Below are 19,625 nucleotides of genomic sequence, written 5' to 3'. Positions count from 1 at the left end.
AGTGGAAAATATTTTCATGTATCTCAGTGGGGACTTTATATGAAAAAGAAGGATTATCATTTTAGTAGTCATCAGATACAATGATTTATTTCTTATAGCTAATCAGCTAATTTTTAAAAGCTAACTGGTGAACAAAGAAATTCCAGATGTTCAAGCTGGATTCAGAAAAGGCAGCGGGACCAGAGATTAAATTGCCAATATTCACTGGATCATCAAAACAGGAAGAGAATTCCAGAAAAAACATCTACTTCTGCTTCACTGACTACACTGAAGTGTTTAGCCTAGTCTGTGTGGATCACAACAAACTGTGGGAAATTCTTCAAGAGACAGAAATACCAGATCACCTTACCTGCTTCCTGAGAAATCTGTATGCAGGTCAAGAAGCACAGTTAGAACTGGACATGGAACAACAGACTGGTTCCAAAGCAGGAAAGGAGTACGTCAAGGCTGTATATTGTCACCCTGCTTATTTAACTTATATGCAGATTAAATCATGCAAAATGGCAGGCTGGATGAAACACAAGCTGGAATCAAGATTGCTGGGAGAAATATCAATAACCTCAGATACACCACCCTTATGGCAGACAGCAAAAAAGAACTAAAGAGCCTCTTGATGGAAGTGAAAGAGGAGAGTGAAAAAGTTGGTTTAAAACTCAACGTTCAAAAAACGAAGATCATGGCATCTGGTCCCATCACTTCAGGCAAACAGATGGAGAAGCAATGGGAACAGTGAGAGACTTTATTTTGGGGGGCTCCAAAATCACTGTAGATAGTGAATGCAGCCATGAAATTAAAAGACACTTGCTCCCTGGAAGAAAAACTATGATCAACTTAGACAGCATATTAAAAAACAGAAACATTACTTTACTGACAAAGTTCTATATGGTTAAAGGTATCATTTTTCCAGTAGTCATGTAAGGATGTGAGTGTTGAACTATAAAGAAAGCTGAGCACTGAAGAATTAATGCTTTTGAACTGTGGTGTTGGAGAAAACTCTTGAGAGTCCCTTGGACTGCAAGGAGATCCAACCAGTCCATCCTAAAGGAAATCGGTCCTGAATATTCATTGATGCTGAAGTTGAAGCTCCATACTGGCCACCTGATATGAAGAACTGACTCATTGGAAAAGACCCTGATGCTGGGAAAGATTGAAGATAGGAGGAGAAGGGGACAGTAGAGGATGAGATGGTTGGATGGCATCACCAACTTGATGGAGATGAGTTTGTGCAAGCTATGGGAGTTGGTGATGGATAGGAAAGTCTGGTGTATTGTGTCCATTGGGTCACAAAGAACTGGACATGACGGGTGACTGAACTGAATTGAACTGAATCAGTTAATAAGAATGTATAAATATTTATAACATTATCAAACCACATACTTTATTTTTCTGAATAAAAAATATGGAAAATAATCCAGTGTCAAAAAAGAACTGCTGATTAAATATCTTCAATCAAAATTAAAGAACAAATTGATTTTAACTGCTTGAATTATTTAAACATTAAACTATTTTATACAAAATATTTTTGTAGATATTTTAGGAAAAGTTTGTATATAGTTTATTTTGTAGATATTTTAGGAAAAGTTTGTATATCTTTTATTTTGTAGATATTTTAGGGAAATGTTTTTCATGAGTAGGTTTATCTACTACAAAGGAAGTAAGTCTACTCTAAAAAAACAATGTATGTATTTTAGTTAAAGTAGCTAGGGTCATGTGGTTGCTCTGTTAGAGAAGGATACAAATAGATCAACATTTTATCTTGAAGATTAAATCCCTTGAAAGATCTGGGTAGAAGCCCTATCTGGACAGAAACAGAACACGGTGCTTTATTTACATGAAGAATACATCTTAGTCTTCTAAAAAGATTTTGAGAAAAAATAATGGCCAATAATAACTTGTGGAGCTAAGCAGGTATAAAATGACTTCACTCAAATTACTAATTTTTAAAACTAAAATATTTCAGTATAAGGCTTTCAATGTTAAATCTTTCTCATAGTCTAGAATACTTGTTGTTGCTGTTGTTGTTTAGTTGCTAAGTTATGTCTGACTCTTTTTTGACTCTATGGAATGTAGCCCACCAGTCTCCTCTGTCCATGGTATTTCCCAGGCTGGAACTGGAGTGGATTACCATTTCCTCTCCAGAGATCTTCCTCACCCAGGAATTGAACCCTCATCTCCTACACTGGCAGGTGGATTCTTTATCACTGAGGCTCCATAAAAGTACCTAGAATATATAATCCTAATCAAATAATTTAATTCCTTGATACTTCTTACTATATTTATGAAAATTTAATTTCTGTCCTATGATCTAATAGAATAAGTAAGATTTTCCCAAAAATGCAATTTTCCTTGCTTACTGATAGCTTCAAATTATTCAGATAATCTCTACTATACTGAAAATTTGAGTATTAGCAGTTTTACTTTAGGTTAATAATTGTTCTTAAGTATACACATATACAAAAATTATTGCTAAATAATAGAACACACTGTCATTCTGAAAGACAAAACTTTTACTGAATCATAATGGTACACATTACAAACATCCAAATGGAAATAATTTCAAGGAAAATTAAATAGATCAGGTTTCATATATTATCATCATTTGCCAATTGTTGTTGCTCAGTTCCTAAGTCATGTCTGACTCTGCAACCCCATGGATGGTAGCCCACTGGGTTCCTTTGTCCATGGATTTCCAGGTAAGAATACTGGAGTGAGTTGCCATTTCCTTCTCCAGGGAATCTTCCTGAGCCAGGTATCAAATCAGTGTCTCTTGCAGTGGCAGGTGGAATCTTTACTGCTGAGCTGGCAGGAAATCCCCCATTTGACCACACTAATGCAGAGACATTACGATGTCAACAAAGGTTTGTCTAGTCAAAGCTATGGCTTTTCCAGTAGTTATGTATGGATATGAGAGTTTGACCATAAAGAAAGCTGAATGCTGAAGAACTGATGCTTTTGAACTGTGGTGTGGAGAAGACCCTTGAGAGTCCCTTGGACTGTAAAGCTATCAAAATTGTCAATCAAAAAAGAAATCAACCCTGAGTATTCATTGGAAGGACTGATGCTTAGGCTGATGCTCCAATACTTTGGCCACCTGATGCCAAGAACTGACTCATTGGAAAAGACCCTGATGCTGGGAAGGACTGACTGAACACAGGAGGAGAGGGGGATGACAGAGGATGAGATGTTTGGATGGCATCACCAACTCGATGGACATGAGTTTGAGCAAGCTCCAGGAGTTGGTGATGGACAGGAAAGCCTGGTGTGAATTCCATGGGGTCACAAAGAGTTTGGACACAACTGAGTGACTGAACTGAACTGAACTGAATGCTCAAAATTTTCATCTATCCCATATTGATTCTTAAAGAGAAAGGTCAAAATAAAATAGCATATTCAAGACAAACCCAAGATCTACAGTTTGATTTACACAATATATGAATATCAATAGTAAGTAAACAAAACTTGGTACATTCAGCACGTATAAAATATATTTTCACAGTTAAGAATTTCAAATGCTCTACAATGAAAACTAACCTGTCTTTCATAAACTTTCATTATTTTCAACATTATTGATATACTTTAACAAAATATATTTGGTTGAAGAATTTTTTTTTTTAATTGGAGGCTAATTACTTTACAATACTGTGGTGGTTTTTGCCATACATTGACATGAATCAGCCATGGGCGTACATGTGGTCCCCATCCTGAACCCCCCTCCCACCTCCCTCCCCATCCCATCCCTCAGGGTCATCCCAGTGCACCAGCCCTGAGCACCCTGCCTCATGCATCAAACCTGGACTGGTGATCTATTTCACATATGGAAATATACATATTTAAATGCTATCATCTCAAATCATCCCACCCTTGCCTTCTCCCACAAAGTCCAAAAGTTTGTTCTTTACATCTGTGTCTCTTTTGCTGTCTCGCTTATAGGGTCATCATTACCATCTTTCTAAATTCCATATATATGTGTTAGTATACTATATTGGTGTTTTACTTTCCAACTTACTTCAATCCGTATAATAGGCTCCAGATTCACCCACCTCATTAGAACTGATTCAAATGCATTCTTTTTAATGGATGAGTAATATTCCATTGTGTATATGTACCACAGCTTTCTTATCCTTTGGTTGGCCAATGGATATCTAGGTTGCTTCCACGTCCTGGCTATTGTAAACAGTGCAGCAATGAACATTGGGGTACACTTGTCTCTTTCAATACTGGTTTCCTCAGTGTGTATTCCCAGCAGTGGGATTGCTGGGTTGTATGGCAGTTCTATTTCCAGTTTTTTAAGGAATCTCCACACTGTTCTCCATAGTGATTGTACCAGTTTGCATTTCCACGACCAATGTTAGAGAGTTCCTTTTTCTCTGCACCCTCTCCAGCATTTATTGTTTGTAGACTTTTTGATAGCAGCCATTCTGACCAGCATGAGATGGTACCTCATTGTGGTTTTGATTTGCATTTCTCTGATAATGAGTGATATTGAGCATCTTTTCATGTGTTTGTTAGTCATCTGTATGTCTTTGGAGAAATGTCTTTATTTCTTTGGCCCATTTTTTGATTGGGTTATTTATTTTTCTGCAATTGAGCTGCAGGTGTTGCTTACATATTTTTGAGATTAACTCTTTGTCAGTTGCTTCGTTTGCTATTATTTTCTCCCATTCTGAAGGCTGTCTTTTCACCTTGCTTATAGTTTCCTTCATTGTGCAAAAGATTTTAAGTTTAATTAGGTCCTATTTGTTTTTTTTGTTTTTGTTTTTTTTACTTTTATTTCCACTACTCTGAGAGGTGGATCATAGAGGATCCTGCTATGATTTACATCAGAGAGAGTTTTGCCTATGTTTTCCTCTAGGAGTTTTATCGTTTCTGGTCTTATATTTAGATCTTTAATCTATCTTGAGTTTATTTTTGTGTATGGTGTTAGAAAGTGTTCTAGTTTCATTATTTTACAAGTGGTTGACCAGTTTTCCCAGCACCACTTGTTAAAGAGACTATCTTTTCTCCATTGTATATTCTTGCCTCCTTTGCTGAAGATAAGGTGTCCATAGGTGTGTGGATTTATCTCTGGGCTTTCTATTTTGTTCCACTGATCTATGCTTCTGTGTGCCAGTACCATACTGTCTTGATGACTGTTGCTTAGTAGCATAGCCTGAAGCCAGGCAGGTTGATTCCTCCAGTCCCATTCTTCTTTCTCAAGATTGCTTTGGTTATTTCAAGTTTTTTGTAATTTCATACAAATTGTGAAATTAATTTGTTCTAATTCTCTCAAAAATACCATTGGTAGCTTGATAGGGTTGCATTGAATCTATAGATTGCTTTGGGTAGTATGCTCATTTTCACTACATTGATGCTTCTGATCCATGAACATGGTATATTTCTCCATCTATTTGTGTCATCTTTGATTTCTTTCATCACTGTTTTAAAGTGTTTTACATATAGGTCTTTGGAAATTTTAAATCTGATCTGATAGAAATTTCAATAAATTATTTTGTCCAGTCCACCATTTTCAGGTTAGTGATTTTTAATGTCCTCAAGAGATATATGAAGCAAGAAAAAGGCCCTGAAAGCATAACAAAGAAAGCTGGAATGTAGAACTTTTTCTGTATCCTAATAAGCTAATGAGATATTTAAGTGGCAATAGCTTAAATGGATAATTTGTTAATAATAACATTGTTGCAACATACAAATTGTCCTATGGATGGTCTTCACAAATGAAGAGCATGGTGTGAACATCTAGTACTACTGGGCAAAGAATTTTGCTCTCCTAAACATTTTGTAGCTTAGTTCTATTTTGGTCAAAACAAAATATATTTTGGTATGCTGATGGAAACGAATGTACCATGACATGAAGGAAAGCTAATTAATGATAAGCATTTCACAATAGAAATAATATAAAGAAAAATATCATCTGAGACACAAATAAAACTCATTTTTATTAGTGAAGTTATATGTCTAAGAAAACTACTTATTCTGAAATGGCAATTGAAACTTTTATTTAAAAAATAACTTTGCCAAGTATTTTCATAATTATCCATGATTCTGTTTTTCTGAAGTTTGTTGAGACTGGAAATTGTCATCTTTAGTCATTTGTATCAGTCTCTCTATAGTCATATCATCTCTTTTTTTAAAAGCCTGTGTTTTTCTTAGAGTACCTCTAGAAAGACACACAAGGTCATACACACACTGTTTGTCAGACTCCAAAGTGCACATGAATAGCTTGTACATATGAGCCATCTTGTTAACATACAAGCTCTGATGCAGTAGGTCTGTGACTAATCCACTCTGTTTCGTATTTTTAATAATGTCTCCTATGATGTTGAGACTCTTCATGTTGAGTAGTAAGATTCAAGATGCTTTCAGGACAGAATAGCTTCTGGTTCACAGGAAGACAAAATATGCAATTTTAAAATGGTTGTGATTTTGAGGGACTCTCTATTTGTTCTAGAGAAATTAGAGATCCACTAGCCCTGAGGGCTCAAGTGATGGTAGAAGAGGCTGAAAAATGTCCCCCTAGAAGATTTTCATGTTTTAATCCTGGAAACTGTAACTGTTACCTTCTATGCCACAAAGGGAGCCTTTGGAGATATGATTAAGTTAAGGGTTTTGAGATGGAAAGGTTTTCCTAGATTATCCTGGTGGGCCCTCTTTATAAGAGGGAGACTTTACACACACAAAGGAGTACTCTATGTAAAGACGGAGCATGAAGAAATGCAAAGATATTGACCTTGGTGATTTGAGAAATGCAACCAAAAGACAGGGAATTTCAAGAGACTCTGGGAGCTGGCAAAGGCAACAAAGGAATGTTGTAAAGCTTCCAAAAAGATGTAGACCTTGCTGACACACTGACTTCTTCGCAGTGATACTGATTTCATACTGTGCACTCTAGAACTGTGAGAAAAAGTTGTCTTGTTTTAAGCTACCAGCTTTGTGGTTATTTATTATAGTAGCCATAGAAAACTAATGTAGGAAGATTTTGTCAGAAATTCTAATTAATATTTTAGAGTGTCCACAGTTTACCCTCACAGTTTGGGGAAAAAGTTCCCTCAAGAACCCAGTGCTTATATGAGTAACTTCTTGTAATGATGATATCTCTATTTTAAGTTCCTTGGGAGTATAAATATTTTAACATTTTGCACTGGAAGTTGCAGACCTTGAAAATTATGAAACAAATATGACAAATTCTCAGAACATGGATGTACAGATATAATGCTTAAAATGAAACCTTAAAAAAAATGAAAGCATTAGAAAATGTTTTCCACATAAACCACAGAGTTAAATCAGTAGGTATATGAAAATTATGCTCTTTAAATGTCACTTAATACTTTTCAGTGATTAGGTTTTCAAAAAATGAAATTCAAGTAATAAAAAAAAAACCTGTCAAATCTAGCTTATCTGCATAAGTTTAGCATCAATATCATTCTAATCAAATCACAAATGGAAATTAAATTAAGTCAATTTTGATTTATACCTGAGGTGTCTCAATCAGAATATTTCATCAAACTAATCAAACTAATTCACACATAATGTTATGAAGGTAATTGGTGCAAAGCAATAGAAAAACAAATTTTCAATAAGCATTTCAGGAGCTATTTTCTATTACTATGTATTCAAAATCAGCAGAAATAGAGTATACATATATATGGGTATGTGTGTGTGTATGTAAGTGTCTGTGCCTAAATTTATCACATCAACAACCCATATATGCTATTCTGAGGGCAAAAAAAAACAATTCTCATTTTAATCTAGTTTTAATCATTAATGTGCATACATGCATGTGTGCTAAGTTGCTCCAGTTATGTCTGACTCTTTGCAACCCTGTAGACTCCAGCCTGCCATGCTCCTCTGACCATGGGATTCTCTAGGCAAGAATACTGGAGTGGGTTGTCATGTCTTCCTCCAGGGGATCTTCCTGACCCAGGGACCAAACATGTTTCTCTTATGTTTCCTGCATTGGTAAGTGGATTCTTTACACCAGCACCATTATGGATGTCCTTAATAATTAATAATTCTGTTTAAAAAGCAGAACAAATTAAATAAGACACTCAAAGCCTAGGATTTATTTTTTCTTTTGTTCTAATTTGATTTTTCTACCAATAAACATTACTACAACTGGGAAAATAGACATGCAAGCTTTTACTACTTCTTATTTTATAGACATACAGAGGTAGTAATACCCTTCACCTCTTAGACAAATGAAGAGTTGATATATCACACAATTTCTGTTTAGTTTAAATTTGAAAATCAAGTGCTTAAGTGCACATTATTTAGCCAAAAGATACTATAAGATTTATTTAGAGAGTTTCTTTTACATGAATCTTTGTATCTATCAAATTTTAACTCTTAAGTTTCTCTTATGCTACTTTCTAGTGTTTATCTATGTAATGTACCTGTCATGTTGTCTCTTAACTTTTTAATGATAGATATGCCTAAATCTTATAGAATAAGAAAATTTGGTGTCAGATAATATCACCTTCCATCACATATACTGTTTTTTTCTATCCTTCCAGTATCCTCATACTAAAAACTTTATTTGAAATAATATTGTGTTTTTATTTCTGTTATATGAATATTAATAACTGAGTCATTTGTATTTCCTAACATATAATATTCTCTTTTACTCAAAATTAATCATTTATATGTTCTATTAGATTTTTTTCCTTGCATATAAACATTCACTAATTTGAAAATTGTAAAACTGGAACACTTCTCTCCTACAAGAGAAAGCATACTAAATAACTTACCAGTTCTATATTTTTCATAATAACAGTGCTCTCCTGTCTCTTTATTTTACATTAATGTCATTCTTTGCCCACAAACCCTACAAATTTCTATCTCTCTGTTCTTTTTTTCTCTTTCTGCTAAGGATTATTTTCTTATAGCTTTCTTAAAAACAATTTTTGAGAACTAAAATTTCTGTGCACTTGAATATTAAAAGACCTTTATTTACCATAATGTTTGACTACTGTTAGTGATATAAAATTAATGGAGATTAATTAATCTCTTCTTAATGGAGATTAACTTTACTTTAAAATTCCAAAATTTGTGGTAGTTGGTACTAATTATTTTAAGATGTTTATATATTTAGTTCTATTATCTTTATTCTCATTTTCAGCTGAATTGATATTTTAGTGTGTGTGTGTGTGTGTGTGTGCGTGTGTGTGTATGTATGTATGTATGTATATAGGGCTTCCCTCATAGCTCAGTTGGTAAAGAATCCGCCTGCAATTCAGGAGACCCTGTTTCGATTCCTGGGTTGGGAAGATCCACTGGAGAAGGGAAAGGCTACCCACTCCAGCATTCTGGCCTGGAGAATTCCATGGACTATAAAGTCCCTGGGGCCGCAAAGAGTTGGACACGACTGAGCAACTTTCACTTCACTTCACTTCACTTTATACGTATATATGTATATGTAGATGGCTATAATATCATGAGTGGGCTGATAAATTTTCTAGTTCTGCATTTTCATTCTAGCAGTCAACTAATACAATTTCAGTGTCAGCCAAACATACAACTGGAATCAGAAAACAATGAGCCCCCAACAAAGATGACAAAGCATCAATCAAAAATTTAGTGATGTAAGATATAAAATATGATAGAAAAGACATAACACTGTGTACCTAAAAATATATCTTATTCTGTTCAAATAAATAAATGTATTCTATTGCTCTTAAAACAAATTATTTCACCCTTCGAACAGACACTAAGGTGAATATAATCTGACACCTACTTTTCTCTTTAACCACCTCTCCTGACTCTCAGTGTACTATTCACCATTTTGTTAACTTATGAACTTTTCTTAGTTTCTTGCCTTTTTAATTCTTTTTGTACCTTTAAACCTTAATTATGCCTTATCTCCCTTAAATATTCTCTCTTATGGAGGTCCATGTGATTAGTTGGGTTTTCTTGTTATAAGAGACTTGATTTTCATTTATAAGCATTGTACAAAATTTATGTTACATTAATTGAAAAGTATTCATTTAACTCTATCTTACCTGAAAGGGACTCTATTTTGTTCAATACTATATCATGGTAATCAATACCACAGCCCTATATACATGGCCCTATTAAAGTAAAAAAATGAGCTTTTAGTTTTCCAATTTTGACACACACACAGCGCCTCCCTTCCACAACCACACACACACACACACACCTCTTTTACCACCTGTCCATTGAGGAGTGATCACTGTGCTCCTACCCCTATGCATTTACATATATATATATATATATATATATATGTATATATATATATATATATAACAAATACAAATAGCATATTGCATAAAATGTCACTATCACTTGAAAATGTATATCTTGATATCTCAACAAAAGTACAGTGGAATTTAATGCCAGTTGCTAATTTATTTTAATCTGTTTAAATACTATAACTCATTAGCAAATTCCTTTTGATGTTGGAATCCTTTGGATATCCTTTAAAATACTTTGGATTTCCAGTCCAGCCAAGGAAATGCCCTGAGGCTCTTATTTTTCCTGCAAGGTTTGTTGTTCTTTCTAGAATTAACCAGGAAAGCATCCAGGTGAACAGTAATGATACAGAAAGCATATAAAATTCAAGATTGCATTAAAAAGTCAAGATGAGTCATGATTTTCTGACCATAAAGATGAGCACGCACCAGGTAAATCAGTCCTTTACACATTCATGACGTACCTATGAATTATGTTTTTAAAACAAAATTTGCTCTATTCAAAAAAATGTTCTTGACTCACTTAGCCTAGATGACATAATTGCCTAAGCTAGAAATTATCGAGGCTCATAAGTAGAACTGAAAGACAAATCTATGAGAGTTAACTTTTTGCAGAAACAAAGCTATTGTGTAATTCAAACTGAAGAGAGGATCAAGACATCTTAAAACATTAACAATCCAGCATCACTTGAATTTTGTTTTATGAAGAGAAGTAAATGAAAGGAAAAAGTGAACATAGAACTACATTAAAACAAATTATCTTTTTCTGCCAACCAATATGCCAGGCAATTTATGAAAGATACTTCTTTTCTAGCTACAGTTTTGTGAATTCAATGAAATACTGTTTCCTAATAAACAAAACAATTTTATTTGGAAATAAGTAAATCAAACATAAGAAATTTAGAGATTATAATTTTCTTTTGAGTAGTTATTTAGTCAATACATATCTCATATGCAGGTTTCATTTCTTTCTAAAACAATAAACCCCTTTCTGATAAACTACATGTCATAATTTAAAAATTGGCTATATATTTTGGATAGTGGATAGATCTTTGATTTCAGTAATTTCAATTTAATGTTTATGTCTGAAGATTTTAGGAATGAGATTAATAAGATATTGTATGGAAATAAAAAATTAATATATCCTCATATTTTTGGTTGATTCATCTGAAGTGAATGCAACAGAAAACAGAGCATATAATCCATAGACACTGTTCATAGATTTCTATTACTAACAGAAATCAAGGGGCTTCCCTGGTGGCTCAGACTAAAGCATCTGCCTACAATGCGGGAGACCCAGGTTCGATCCCTGGGTCGGGAAGATCCTCTGGAGAAGGAAATGGCAACCCACTCCAGTACTCTTGCCTGGAAAACCCCATGAATGGAGGAGCATGGTGGGCTACAGCCCATGGGGTCACAAAGAGTTGGACATGACTGAGTGATTTCACTTCATTAATAGATTTCTAGCCCATATAGATATTAAACCATTTCTGTTATCTTCTCCCTTTTGATATGCAGTCTTATGAATGCATGCATAATTCAATCACATTTCAGGCTGTTGAACTTTAGAACACAGCAGAAATATGCAATTATATTTGGGTAATTCACTTTGAGAAATTGCTGGCATGTACTATAATTCTATCATTTAAACCTCCCTTTTAATTTTATCTGTTGATAATTTCAATTATATTATATCACCAATAAGTCACTGATGACTCTACCTGAAAGATTTTGTTATAGATATTAGTCAGAGAAGCAAATTAACTTGTTATATACTGTGCAAAGCCAGTGATTTTTGTAACATTGAGACTGGTATTTAATATTAACTTTATAACTGTTATTTGGGTGTACTATTAATCAGAAGACAATTTGTATCCAATGTTTCTTCTTATTTTATTACACACACAGTTGTACATTCCTGAATATATTTTCAAATTCTTTCTCTATGGCATGTGCATGCTCACGTGATCACTGGTTTTAATTGGCAGGTGAAAGAAATTTCTTATTAATATATTTCTGAGGCCTAATGTTTGTAACGTTTTCTATAATGACTGGTTAGTATTTATAAAGCTATATTGAGCCCTTTCAATAGTTTGAACATTCTTTGGCAGTGCCTTTCTTTGGGATTGAAATGAAAACTGACCTTTTCCAGTCTTCTGGCCACTGCTGAATTTTCCAAATTTGCTGGCATATTGAGTGCAGCACTTTATAGCATCATCTTTTGGGATTTGAAATAGCTCAAATGGAATTCCATCACCTCCACTAGTCTTGTTCACAGTGATGCTTCCTACGGCCCACTTGACTTCACACTCCAGGATGTCTGACTCTAGGTGAGTGATCACACCGTCTTGGTTATGAGAGTCATAAAGATCTTTTTTTGTATAGTTCTTCTGTGTATTCTTGTAAAGTATTTATCCTCCATTATGTGGGTGGGCCTCATCTAATCAGTCAAAGGGCTTAAGGCAAATTGGACTTCAGACTGTGTTCAAGCTTTAGCTTAAGTCTGACCTCTAGCCTGCTGGCTGTCCCTGCAGGTTTCATATTTGCTAGCCTCTGCAATCACATGAGCCTGTTCCTTAAAATAAACCTCTCCTCTCTCCTATACCTAGCGTGCTTGTGCTCAGGCACTCAGTTGTGTTCAACTGTATCCTGCTAGGCTTCTCAGTCCATGCAATTCTCCAGGCAAGAACACTGGGGTGGGTTACTATTTTCTCCTCCAGGGCATATATTCCCACCCAGGGATCAAACCTGTGTGTCCTCTGGTTCTGTACTGAGAGGCAGATTGTCTTACCACTGAGTCACCTGTAAAGCCTTCACTATCAATCTATATCTGTCTCTCTCTGCCAATCTATAAGTAAAGGTAGACCTATTGATAGAAATATATAGATATAGACCTAGGAGATAGGGCACAAAGAGAAGATAATTCTGTAAGATTGCTCTTCAGAGAAAGGGCTCCAGGAACAGGAGTAGGTTTACTGGGATGAATTTTGGCACTGCTAAGCCACAGAGAGAAATAACTGCCCCCAAGGATATGCAATAGAACACAAGTCAGGGTTAACAGAACCTTGGACTTCAGCAGCCAGGGAACAGATTACCAGACTTCTGCACTGGAAGTCTGCCTCATTGCTTTAGATCCTTTAGGCTCCTGGAAGGGCATTAGGTTTACAGCCTGAAGGAAAGTTACATGGCTCAAAATAGTCTTGAGTTAAAACTCCCTTCCAGGTCCTCCCCACCATTCTATACAAAACAAATAACTCTCTCACCCGAAGAAAAAAATGGACATTAAAGTTGCTTAAGCCCAGCTCTCAGCCGGTCCAGCCTCTGACCAATCTCCAAAATTCCTTGTCCCAGCCATTTAAGAGATAACTATTCCGAGATAACAGGCTCCCTTAAGATAGTAACTTTCCACATACATGCCTATATATACTTAACTGTTTTCTTGGATAAGTGCAGCAGCTCGCTAATCTGACTGCTGCCCCTTCTCACCTCACTAAAGGTGATCTGTTCTTGTCAAGTGCCGGTCTCCTTCTTTTTCTGAACCTCACCTTCTCTAACTCCGTACCCTTCACAGCCTGTGCTCACGCTTTATGACCAGTTCTGGCCTCCGTCATTCCCTCCCCTTCACCGCCTTTGCCCCCGCGGGTTTCCCAGTACCTGGCGAGGCCTGGCATAGACTCCACTGCACTGACTGGGCGGGGCGGCTTTAGGTGTCCACGAGTACTGAAGTTGGCGGAAGAGGTGCTAGGGGGCAGATTCCTTACTGACAAACTTGGCATAAGAAGCTTCTAGCACCGGGGCACCCTGGTGTGTCTCATTCCAGAATTCCCCGACTGGCTTCTGTTGAAATCTGAAATCCCGCGAGATCCCACCAGAGAGCCGGCGTCCTTTGAGAAGTGAGTGGAGCGGACTTCTCGGCAGCCCGATTCTGTAATTCTCAGAAGTGCTGCGATACTGGTTCTTCCCAACAGTCTACTTCCTGCTTGTGGATTCTAAACTTCAGGAGTGTCCCGGGTGAAGTCCGAAACTGGCCTCCGAACTCAAATGGCAAAGAGAGATGGAGGAAGGAGGCCGTCCACTCCGGATTGGAAGGTGGCGGGTTTTATATGATAAGCCAGGGACTTAGAAAGTTTGTCTTGGGCGGCTGGAGATGAGGTCTGGGAACTCACCTGCCAGACTCTAAATAGAGTTTCAACAGAGGCCTTAACAGGGTTTGATTATATATACAGCCCAGATGGTCTGTCTCAAAAGGACGTTACTCACTCAAGGCTAAGTGCTTGAAGTGACTCTGAGAGTGGGAAAAGTGGAGGAAATATACATTGCAAGCACAGGAGAGGGGGTAAGGAGCCTTTAATTGTCTGAAACCAGCTCACTGATCACCTTGCGGGCCTCTCCTCTCTGTGACCTCCTTCAACACTCCACCCCTGGCGACCAGCTCTTACAATCTTATTTACAAGCCCCTCTTTTCCACAATATGCCTTGAGTCAGTAGGGGGTTTTATTAGCACAAACGAACCTGGTTTGACAGCTCTCTGGCAGCATTGGGGCCAGTTGTGTTAGCAACAATATAGGCACACACAAAAGAAACACATGTAAGTAACAACCGCCGCGCCCCCCCCCCCCCCGCGCCCCCCCCCCCCCCGCCTCCCCAAGAGCCCATGATCTGACTCACTGGTTTGAGTCCGCTAGGCTGGAGACAGATCACTCAGGGCTTTCCTTGTGTCTTCATGCTACTTAATAAAGATGGTACATTTAGCAGACTCATCAGGTATAAACACACAACCTTGTGTTTGGGTAATGGCACAGGTGCCTCCTTGTGAGACAGTGATAATGCTCAAGGGCATCCCAGTTTGGAGGAGATAATTTCTCATTAGATATATTTCAATATTCCTAAAGGAGAGGCTTTGGCATTTAAGGTTAGCTGGGTGAATTTTTTAAGAGTTTCTATGTGTGGTATAATATTCTCCAGGCCAGTGGAGGGAATAAAGACAGTGGCCACATGATTGTACTGGTGAAAACAGAACACATCTTTCTGACCTTGAGGAGAGGGAAATTGGCAGTTTGTTACCACATGTCACATTCTTCCCTGTGCCCAAAGGAAACTCATGGTGCAGCAGCCCAACCTCGTCAGTGGAGACCATGGTCAAAGATTTGTGCCACACAGTCATTGCATCCCATGTAGTGCTACCGAAGAAATAACTGGGCTTCCAAACCAGTTGCTAATGTGGCAGAATGCCTACTTGGTTCCTGGTGATAAACACCCCATATCCCTGGTACAGTTGGGTTGGTTCTCTTTAGAGTGATGTTTATGTTTCCAACATAAGGATTCAAACATGCTCGAATGTCCGTAAACAAGATGGATCCATCCCAGATCTGAATGTAACAACCCGTGGCTTTGATGCTAATATTTTGGTCAGTTGTTTGCCATGCTGCTGATGTAGTTTGGTTGTGGAGCCAGGGAACCAGACTATGCTCAGTGTTATTGATAGTGTGTGTTGCAGTCCAGGCTACTAAATCAGTATTGGTAATATTGGGACTTCCCTAATGGCTTAGATGGCAGAGAATCTTCCTGCAATGAAGGAGACCTGGGTTTGATTCCTGGGTCAGGAAGATCCCCTGGAGAAGGGAACAGCTACCCACTCTAGTATTCTTGTCAGAAGAATTCCATGGACAGAGGAACCTGGTGGTCTACACCAGGTAAATTAAGGGTGCTAGTCCTAGCTTGTTCTTTTTCTTTAATGTACTGCTTTAGGGCCCTCATATCCCCTCCCTGGAGTGGTGATACCACCATGGAAATCCTAATGAGCTGAGACATGCAACTGCCCACATATCCCAACAGTTGGATAGATTCGTTTGCTGGACATACAAATTGGCCTGCTGTTGAAAGCTGTTTCCATTAGGTGCCCGTTCTGTATTGAAACCACAGCAGAAGACTGAGGTTTAAAAGGCAGACATTTAATAGAAACTTGTACAGGAAGATCTTCCCTTTCTATAGGAACTACATTGTGGCCTGGTCCTTAGATATTAATGTGGCTGCAGCTTTAGGAATTTGATCTGGTTGTGCATACCATGCATGTCTACCAAGGGAGACAGCATTGTCAGGTAAGAGGAGATGGACTAGGGATGGGACCTGATGCCACACCAGAACCCCCACCATGTCCCCTCTCTCCATGGTACGTATATCAGCAGGTCTCAATTGGAACCCAGTGGGATCCCAGGGGAGATTGGATGTGAAGTAACTCACTCATCCCACTGCAAACTCCAGCGGATAACTCCTCTCCCAGGTGTGATATGACTTGGTATTCTCAAGTCACATTGATCCATGACAAGAGTGGGAACCATGGCTTTCCCCGATGACCTGCAAAACGTCACAGTATTGTGTGTCTTGACAGGGGATCTCAGTCTGGTAAGTCTGGCCTGTGGGGGCAGAGGCACTACTGGTTGATCATTAGAGCTTTAAATGGTACTTTAGTCCACCTGGCCAAGGTGGCTTTACCTAATAGTAATTTAATCTGCTGTCTTAATATTCCATTATTCCTTTCTACCAGCACTGCTGTTTGCAGTTTATAGGGGAGATAATGTTTATGATGGAGATGTAGTCTCCATCAATGTAATGTTCCTTTGAAATGTTTTAATGCATGACCTTTGAAATGTAATCCCCAAACACTATTTGATAAGGGTATCTATATACATGGTACTCAGCTTCTCTAATACCCTAATAGTTGCATCCTGGTTTGTAAAGTGACAGGGGAAAGCTTGGATTAGGCCAGACACTGTGTCTGCACAAACTAAGACATAATTAAAAACATTCACTTTGTGGGAGGTGGCCAATATAATCAATTTGCCAACCCTTCACTTGTTGGAAACTCCGATGGATGGACCCATGTTTCTTTGGCAGTTGCATTGGGCATTGTTTAGGACACATAGGATATACTGCTGCTGCTAAGTTGCGTCAGTTGTGTCTGACTTTGTGCGACCCCGTAGACGGCAGCCCCTGGGATTCTCCAGGCAAGAATACTGGAGTGGGTTGCCATTTCCCTCTCCAATGCATTAAAGTTAAAAATGAAAGTGAAGTCACTCAGTCCTGTCCGACTTTTCACAACCCCATGGACCGTAGCCTACCAGGCACCTCCGTCCATGGGATTTTCCAGGCAAGAGTACTGGAGTGGGGTGCCATTGCCTTCTCAGCAGGACATACCATTAATGCATTAACTCAGTCACTGTATTTCAAGGGCGATCTGGCATCTTTGGCAATATGCCATCCCACCTCAGTGCTATGTCAGCACTTTTTCTGTGGACCCAATGTGCTGTTTCTCCTGAAGGGTAGTTGCTAGGACTCATATCCAGGCTAGAGCACCCACTTCCTGAGTGCAGGGGAAAAACACAGTGTGAGCTGGGATAAGTTAAGACCCTGAGAACTGCCTTAGGCTTTTGCAGCAACACCATGTCTTTGAAAGTGTCCTAACCCCCTAAGGATTTATTCATCACCATGCACTCCTCAATTTCCCATTTTCTAAGCCATAGAGGTTATCCTTTTAAAATCATGGCCTGGGCTCCTGAGTTGTTGTTGTTTAGTAGCTAAGCCATGTCTGACTTTTCGCATCGCCATGGACTGCAGCACACCAGGCCTTCCTATCCGTCATCACTTCCCGGAGTTTGCTCAAGTTTGTGTCCATTGAATTGGTGATGCTCCTGAGTTATCACTAGCTAAACCACTCTGAAGTTAGCCCACTGGCTGCTATGGTTTGGTTCTGTTTCTATCCAGATGGTGTCAGTGTTGAGCTGAATAGGGACTGCAGTCCACGTGGGATGTTGCACTGACTAAACCTATCTGTATGCTTAATTATTTCTCATTTTTATCACATACTACATTACATAATTCAGTAAGTAGTATTAAAACAGCATTAGCAGCAATAATAGCACTATAAGGCCCAGTATTTGTGTTTTGAGGATACACATATTACATGTGTATTTTGACAACAGCCATTAAAATACCTAAAATTGGAAATATCATTAAATTGAGTAAACATTTTGATTAAAGTTACACATTTAAACATTAAAAAGCATGTAACATTTTTTTCTGAAGCCTAAACTCTCCCATGTTCTCAGTTTAATCTATCTGCTACCTTCAAAAGAATTTGAAAAATAATAAATTTATTTTTAACTTCCATAAATACTTTAAGGTTGACTCATGAGCAGGAAGATAAGCATATGTCCCAATTATGAATCTAAATAAGTAAAATAATCCTAGAAGAAATGGCCTTCCCAGCAAAGAATATTAATTTCCCCAGGACAGCAAGTAATTTAATCGTCTTTTCTACCTTTGTACATAGTACCCTGCTCTCCTGAAACATGACTTCCCCAGTGGCTCTCATACAAAACTCATTTTGGTTAAGAATGTCTGCATCCTAAAAAACAAATATTTATGCCAATATATGTTCAGCTTTTCTCAATATTTTAAATGCTTTGGCTCAAAACACCTTAGCAATTAGAATAAATCCATTATTGTTCTACTGTAAATATACAGATATTCACTTTATTTTCAGGCTGAATGAACAATATGTTACACTTAGCTGTCAAATTTCCATTTCAGGATACTCAGTAGGGAAACCAGGAAATGTCATTAATTCAATTTAAGGACTGAAAAACAAAAATCATTATGAAATACTCTCCTGCCATTGATTTAACAGAAAAGACTTTAGGAGAAAATGAGCAGTGAAAATATGTGGTAAAAACAGGCATAAATTTTACTTTGTTTTACTTAACACAGCACTGCAACCTACCAGTTTATGAAGAAGTACAGTTATAGTCTCAACACTGCAGTTTGATGTCATTGATTAAATAATATGGCTGTTAACACCTAAAGCAGCAGTAGCTTAAGTAACACTATAATAAAATGATTACTATGAACACATTAAGTAGGCAGTACAATAAAAGTTTGTAAGGCTCTCTAAATATTGTAATTTGGAAGAAAATATAAATGATGGTCCATTGATTTGTATATAATATTTTCTGCTTTATGCAACAGGAATAAAACAAAAGTATCACATAAATATGCACTTGCAGTAGTAATATATTGAAAAGCATCCATGAGAAAGTTTCATTTTTTCACTAAGAATATTTTACTTTTAAACTCATAAGCTCATTGGTCTGTGCTTATAAATCTCATAGCAATACTGTAGGGAAATAGAAGAGATAAATAAATGGTGGAATTTATTCAAAAATCAAACTTGAGGACTGCCCACAAATCACAGTGAGTTTCAGATAGAGGCATTTCCTGTAAATGGCACTAAAACATTGAATTCTGCTATAAAATCATTGTCTTATTTTCCAAATAAATGACAGCATTTATCAGAGACTTAAGCAATGTGGTTCACAAGAAGTATTTCTGTAAGACCAGACAAGGATTAAGGATTTCTGAATTCTA

Source organism: Odocoileus virginianus, chromosome 25 (assembly GCF_023699985.2).
Source record: "Odocoileus virginianus isolate 20LAN1187 ecotype Illinois chromosome 25, Ovbor_1.2, whole genome shotgun sequence".
Classification (NCBI taxonomy): domain Eukaryota; kingdom Metazoa; phylum Chordata; class Mammalia; order Artiodactyla; family Cervidae; genus Odocoileus; species Odocoileus virginianus.
The sequence above is the reverse complement of the archived record's forward strand: the minus strand, read 5'-3'. Positions refer to the sequence as shown.